This window comes from Dipodomys ordii, unplaced genomic scaffold (assembly GCF_000151885.1).
Source record: "Dipodomys ordii isolate 6190 unplaced genomic scaffold, Dord_2.0 Scaffold26, whole genome shotgun sequence".
In the NCBI taxonomy this organism is placed as follows: domain Eukaryota; kingdom Metazoa; phylum Chordata; class Mammalia; order Rodentia; family Heteromyidae; genus Dipodomys; species Dipodomys ordii.
This window is the reverse complement of record NW_012267242.1, coordinates 10,383,007-10,390,539: the sequence shown is the minus strand read 5'-3', so window position 1 is coordinate 10,390,539 and position 7,533 is coordinate 10,383,007. Positions and strand designations below refer to the sequence as shown.

Genomic DNA, 7,533 nt, shown 5'->3' with positions numbered 1-7,533 from the left:
GGATTACAGGCATGAGCCACTGGTGCCAGCTAAGAAAACCCTTTTGATCAGAGAGAACACGGATGGCAGCCAACTCTGCTGGTGACCAATGGCCCTTGGGAGATGATGTGTTTGGATTTATGTGTGTTGGTTTTACAAGAGGAAGTAGTCAAGTAGGTAGTGTCTGGATCCCGATATCCAGGACTCTTCAATAGAGCTTCCTGTGATGAGGTAAGTATTCTATGTCTACACTAATGTTTTAGCTATTAGTGGCCATTAAAATAAAACATTTGGTTCCTAGTTGCACTTGTCACATTTTAAGTACTCAGTAGTGACACATCCGGGCTGGGAGTACTGCTCAGTCAGAAAGCATATGCTTGGCCTGTATGAGGCCTTCTCTCCAAATAAAAAAGGAGGTAAATGTACCTAATGAATAGCACAGTTCTAGAGCCCAGAGAAAACAGTCTGGAGTTGGAAATTTAAAAACTGGACACATGTATAGATGAAGTTTAAGAATGTAGATAAAACCCAACTGTGATGGCACACACCTGTAATTCCCGTAGTTGAAAGGCAGTTCAGGAGGATCCTGAGTTCAGGCAAGCCTGGTCTACATAGTAAGATCCTATCTCAAAAAAGGAAAAAAATGACTTATTTAGGAAGAGAGCAGTCTATGAAAACAAGAAGTGGCTAGGACTGAGAGTCAAAGACCTTTAACACATAAAAGCTGGTGAAGAACAAAGAATCTTCAAAGGTTATCAGACAGGTAGAAGGAAAACCACAAGATGTTGTCATTCAAGTCAAAGGAAAATCATGTGCTGGGAAGAGGAATGAGTAACAGCTTCCTGCCCCTGGCAGGAGGGTCATGAAAGACGAAGACAAAACACAGTTACTGGGTCAGTGAGTTAAGGCCACTGGTGACTTCAGCCAGACCTGCGTCAGAGGAGGAATGAGCTGAGAAGCAGAGGTGGTGAGTAAGGGGAGGTGAGGTCCTGGAGAGCGAGCTGACAATGGAGGAGAAGTCATGGATCCCTGCCCCACTGGTTACCAAACAAAGCAAAGCAACTCACAATCCAACCAAGGTAAATCAAACTGAAGTCAGTTTTGTAGACTAGCCTTCGAAGCACTGAATTTCTTACCATGTTATCAATTTTGAATGTTTTGTCATCAATATGAAGAGGCTTCCTCTCTACCCTGACTCTCTCAGAGGGTGATAGTAAGAGCTAGACCAAAGCAGGTCTGGAGGCCATGTTAAGGAGCATTTATTTTTTGACACTGGTCCTGCGGCTTGAACTCAGGGCTTCATGCTCTCACTTGGTCTTTTCACTCAAAGTGGGTGCCACACGTCCACTTCTGGCTTTTTGTTGGATCTACAGTCTCAAAGACTTTTCTGCCTGAACTGGCATTGAATTGTGATTCTCAGTTCTCAGCCTCCTGAATAGTTAGGATTACAAGTGTGAGCCACCAGTACCAGTATCGACTTAAGAAATAGTCCTTTTATCCTTACCACAACAGACAGAAATCTAAGAATTATTTTTTTCTTCTGATTTCCTTTTTTTTTTTTTCCTGCTTATGTGGTGCTGAGGAATCAAACCCGGGCCTCATGCATGCAAGGCAAGTGCTCTACCACTGAGCCACCTTCCCAGCCCCCCCCCCTTTTTTTTTAAGAGAGACTTTATTACAGAATCTAGAGCATACACAAGGAGACAGGAAAGAATAAAACTCCAGATAGCACTCACCAGGCTTCAACACTTTTACCCTTTGTCCTACCCTCCCATACCTCTAACTCCTTTAACTGAAGGGTTTAATGCATGGGAGTGACATGATTATATGTGTGTTGAAAAGATCATACATCTAGATAACATAGATTTTCTGTTTGTTTGAGACAAGGTCTTTCTGTGTTGCCAAGAATGGCTCTGAACTTTTGGGATCAAGTAATACTCTCACATCAGCTAGCAGAATAGCTGAAACTACACATGTACACCACCTTGCCCAACCAGAAAATAAATATTTTAGGTTTTTTAAGCCATACAGTCTCTGTCACAACTGCTCAACTTTGTTGTTATGGCTAGAAAGCAGTCCCAGACAAAAGCAAATGCAAATGTGGCCGTGTTCCAACTAAGTCTTATTTACCGACTCTGAAATTTGAAATTCACATAATTTTATGTGCCATACAATCTGCGTTTGATTCCCCTCCTGATTTAAAAATGGAAACCACCATTTTTGGCCATACAGAAACAGGCAGAGGCCAGATGTGGCCTGTTGGATAGAGAATGCACTGTAGTGGTAGGGTAGGAAGACCTGCTTGAGGCTGCTGCAGGAGTCAGGAATCAAATCACAGCATGTGTAGCCAAGGGAGAAGAGAGCATAGGAAATATATTTAAAGTGCTTTTATCAAGCACTTTCCGTGCCCTAAGCCCAATGGTAGGGTAGTTTTTGCCATTGAGTCCAAATTAGAGAGACAGATGTAGACTTTGCTATGACCATGCTACAACAAGGTAGTATGGAACATAGCTGAGATGTACTGACAGGTTCCGTTAGAGAAATGTCATACAGGGCTTTCAACAGCGACATTTAAAACAGGAGTAGAAATGGCCATATAGAGTAAGTGGGGAGTATATATTTAAGGCAAGGATATAAACTTCAGCTCCATCTTTCTTTCTTACTGAGGGGTATGTAAGAGGGAACTGAACAAATCTGTAGGCCAAGAAACCTGTCAAATAACTATGGTTGACAATAATTGATTATATATTTCAAAATAGCCAGCAGAGAGGATTTCCAATGTTCTGAAATGCTAAGTGTCTGAGGCGATGGTATATCAAGTACCCTGACCTGATCTTTACACATTTTATACATGGATTGAAATACTACATTCTAACCTGTAATGTCTACTATTATTATGTGTCAATTAGAAATAATAACAGGTCAAATAGTGGATTAAGATGTAGCCCTAGCTACCTTGGTGGTGGAGATTGGGGAATCTGGGTTTGAGGTCAGTCAGCCTAGGCATCAATGTTTTTGAGATTCCCTCCCAAACAATGACAGGACATTTATCTGAGTTATGAGGGACACACATGGCTGGGTTGCAAAGGCTGGTGCCTTCCTTGGGAAAGCCCAAGTAGGAAGCTTGCAGCTCAGCCTCACCTGTGCATAAAGGGAGACCCTACCTCAACTTGTGAAAATGGACTAGAAGCACAGTAGACTCTGTTTAGCAAGCACGAAACTCTGAGTGTAATCTCCAGTACCACAAAGAAATTAAAAGAAAAAAATGAATTGAAAAATATAATACAGAAGAAGTGAAACTATGGATCAAGTGCTAGAGTGCCAGTCTATCGAATATGGAAATATAATGATGAAATCCCCTTTTGGATAACTAATAATACAAGCCAACAAAAATATGTATCACACACATAAAGTATAAAGGTGGAGTGCCTGGTGAGAATAATTGGAACATTAAATGCCCTCCTGCTCCAGGCCGGGGCTACCTCCTCCATCTCTCTTATCTCTCTTACCCCTCCCCTCCTATTCACTCCACCCCAGGCCCACTGCCCTTTTCACTATTCCCTTAAGGTACCAAAGACAAGACTGTCTCAGGACCATTGTCCTGCAGTTCCCACTGGCCAGAGTCTGGCTTCACCTTTGCTTTACTACCTGGAAGCCTGTTCTGGCTACCCTGTCAAAAACAGACACCGTTCTCATGTTTGTTTGATTACCCCCCGCCCATAGCATTTATTATTACCTCATTCATTTGCTTATCAGCTAACTTCCCAACTAGGACTATAAGCTCCGATAAAGAAGAGTCTTTGTTTCCTTAGTGTCTAGAACAGAACGTGGCTCACATGAGTACAGGCAGGTTCCATCAACCTCAAAGTGAGAATATTCCAGGGAGGGGGGCGGGAAACACCCAGAAAACAAATTGTACCAGAACTGAAACACAAAGGAACTTTTTTTTTTTTGGTCTTGCATTATTTTCTGAATAATTCAGTATGACAAGTATTTCTGATGAATTTATATTGCATCAGGAATGCTTTAAAATATACTTCAGAATGTGTGCCAGGTTAGATGCAAAAAGCTGTATTTTTTTTTTTTTACTACATAGCCTGGGCTAGCCTTAAACTTTAGCTTTTCCCTAGTACTGGGATCACAAGGAGATTACAGGTGTGAACCAACACTCCTAGCTCTTCATAATGTAAGAAGCTTGGAACATTTGTAGATTTGGGTGTCAAGGGGAGTCCTGGAGCTTGTTCTCCTGGATATAGAGGCAAGAGTGTGTTAATAAAACAAATCAACAAAAGTGAGTGGGAAGGGGGGCAGCGGTCAGGGGCTGAGGGAATGAAATGGCAGGAATGTAAGCCTTATAGTCTCTATTTTATTGAGTAAGATGGAGAGAGGGGAGCGATTCACGTTTGAAATATCTAAGGGAAATGGCAAAGAGTGACAGGGGAAGAGAGACATTCGAACTCAAGCTAGATTAAGCATACTGTGTCCATGGGAGGGGTGAGGTCTGACAGAGAAGGAGTTCTCCCCACACCGTTTATGGTAATTTGATTTATCTTTCTTGGAGTCACATAAGAATTACAGGGTGAGGAGAACCAAGTAAAGGCCCTAGGAAGAATAAGGTGAAGGTGAGGGGTGCAGAGAGAGTGAAGCCTGAGAGGTACAGCTAACTCATCCGAGGGTCATGAGTGGAGTGCTATTGAATCTAAGGGAATGGGACCAAAGAATAGACAATGTTTCTTTGGCTTTATGCAGTCTATGATGAAAACCACAAAAAAAACAAGAAACATACCTTGCTCCGTGGCAGCTGGGAATTCTCAGTTGGCTGGAAATGAGTTTCAGGAGGATTTGCCAGCTGCTATTCTGTCCTTCCTCCCTTCCCTTGGGCAGGACATTTGTAAAAACAAACAGTAAAGAATTTTATTCCAGGTCTTTCCTCCTTACTTCTGCTTTCATTGGAATACTTTTATTGCTAAGCCAAGGTTTTAAATGTTCATAGTAAATACGATTTGATATTGTGTGTGACCAGTTTTGAGGTGGTAATGAGATAGGATTTTTTTCATTCCGAACTGAAGGCTTAGTGATGGGTAAGAATTCGCTTTTTTGGTGCAAGGAAGATCCTATCAACTTGCAGGTTAACAACAAAAGAATACTTGCTTTCTCCAAATGTGTTTATGGTCCTCCTATCTCTGCCTCCTAAGAAGCTGGGATTATCTAAGCATAAAACACGGTCCTTAGCAACTAGTGGTAAGCTTCACCTTTTAGAAAAAAAAATCTTGGACTTCTCCTATATCCCATATTTAATCTGTCTGGAAATTCTGCTCAAGCTTTTAAAATATACCCCAAATCTGTTGATATTTTTCCCCCACAGCCACTAATATGACCTTTGTCTAAACCATCATTTTCTACCTAGATTATTGTAAAAATTTCTACCAGGTTCTCTTTCAGTCTGTGTTTTACAACAGCTGGAATGATCCTATTAAAATACAAGTCAGCTTACAGCACTTCTGTGCTGAAAACCTTCCCAGGGCTCCTCATTTCACTCAGAATGAAAGCCAAATTCCTTATAACAGCTCACTAGTCTCTGCATTATCTGATTCTTTGTATCACCTTGCCTCATCTCTACAACTCCCCTTCTTATCCAGTCTATGCTAGCTAGTCTGGTCTCCCAAATGGTCCAGGAATACACCAGGCTGGCTCCTCTCTCAGGGTGTGTGGGTTCCTCCCTTTGCCTGGAGGTCTTTTCTCATGTAATCATGTTCTTCATTTTGCCATCTCCTAGGTCTGTGCTCCCACAGCACCTTTTCTGTAAGGTTGCCTTAACTATTTAAAATCGCCTCTTTTGATTCTTTCTTTTTTTAACCTCCTACTCTTTTCTACTTTTTTTTTTTTTGGTCAGTCGTAGGACCTGAACTCTGGGCCTGTTCACTGTTCCTCAGCTCTTCAGCTCAAGGCTAGCACTCTACACTTGAGCCAAGGCGCCCCTTCCGGCTTTTTTGCTTATGTGGTACTGAGGAATCAAACCCAGGGCCTCATGCATGCAAGGCAAGCATTCTACCATTGAGCCACCTTCCCAGCCCTCTTTTTTACTTTTATCCTAAGCTATAAGAAGTTTATTAGCTATTAATGTTCTTAATCATTGACTTTATTATCCATTGGATTTTGTTTTCTTCATTCTTTTATCTCCAGTACTTAGGTTGGGATTCTGTTAAATAATGAATGCAGGGACAATTTTCTCTTACTTAACTAGGTATAATCCTCCTAAAATATTTAGACTTCAGCTTTTTTTTTTTTTTTTTGAGAATGCTACGTTCTAATTGAATCTGCCAAGAGTTGTATTTCCAGTGATAGTAGTTGGGATGGCACAACAGGGTGATTGATGAGGATTTTGGTGAGGGATATGTAGGGTTAAAAAGCTGTCATTTGTATTTTTAGATACTGAATATTGAACTCAGGACCTCTTACTTGTTAGACAGATTCTCTACCACTCACTATCCATATTCCCATTCCTTTTTGCTTTAGTTACTTTTCATGTAGGCTCTCACTTTTCTTGCTCTGAGAGGTATATTATTGAATCCTACTTATGCTCCCAACTCCATTGGATGACAACTGTGCACCACTATGCCTAGTTTTTTTCATTAAGATGAGGTCTTGGGGGAACTTTTGGTCTGGGCTGGCCTCCAAACTTGATGTTCCTGATCTCCAAAAGCATGAGCAGTGACACCTTCCCTGTGTTGTCCATTCTTGAAACTACATACATTCTGGTGTTCGACTCATCTTAATTTTCTAGAATCATGTATAACAAAGAAAAGTGATTCTGAGTGGATGATTTAACCAGAACTAAGCTTCCAGGAGGAAGGGTGCATGACATCTGTCCGCACCTGATGAAGAGGGTTCTGTAAGTACTTTGGCTACTCTTTTAAAGAAAGTCATTGCCATTTTCCCAGGCCTTCGCTTTCCATCCTACAAAAGGCCAGGATCTCCCATGTGGGAGTGTGTTCCCACGGCCTTAGAAGGTGAAAAGCTCCTCAGAAAGCTGCTTTATAGCTATTATTTACTTTGTGTCAACATATACCTAACAACAACAACAAAAACCCGACTACAAAACAACAAAAACCCCATCACTTTAACTGAAGTACTTTAAAAATGACATTTTTTTTGGACATATCTGCTACCATGGAACTTTTAAGTTACGATCTGGACGATGGCAATGGAGAGGAAGCATCCAGACACTCGCCAATCTCCATTTTGTCGGGACGACTCCGGTCCCCGCCGCCTCCGGCAGTCGCTTCCACCTAGCCCAAGGATCCGAAGGTAAGGGGTGCAACTACCGTGCTCAAAGGAGGAGCTGATGATGGCCGCACGCGTCCTCGGGCTCATTCGTTGTCTTCGGTGTTTGTGGTTCTCCGGGCTCCGCCTACCAGCATTCAGGTTCCGCCAGAAAGCGCGTCCCCGAGCCTCTCCACCGCGCGCCCCCGACGGCATTCTCGACCAATGGCGAATCCTAGTGTCCCGCCCACCGGCAGGTGCGCGCATGCGCCTGCGGCGATCCGCGGGCGG

General features: G+C 42.4%; 1 long non-coding RNA gene across 1 annotated transcript; it reads right to left on the bottom strand.

The window, feature by feature from the left end:
* Window positions 1-564: 564 nt before the first annotated feature.
* On the bottom strand, window positions 565-7,405 carry LOC105984972. Its single transcript, XR_001175023.1, has 3 exons — window positions 7,305-7,405; window positions 4,766-4,854; window positions 565-601 (listed from the first exon to the last, which is right to left on the bottom strand). It is a non-coding gene; the product is annotated as an uncharacterized LOC105984972 (long non-coding RNA).
* Between the last annotated feature and the right edge of the window lie 128 nt (window positions 7,406-7,533).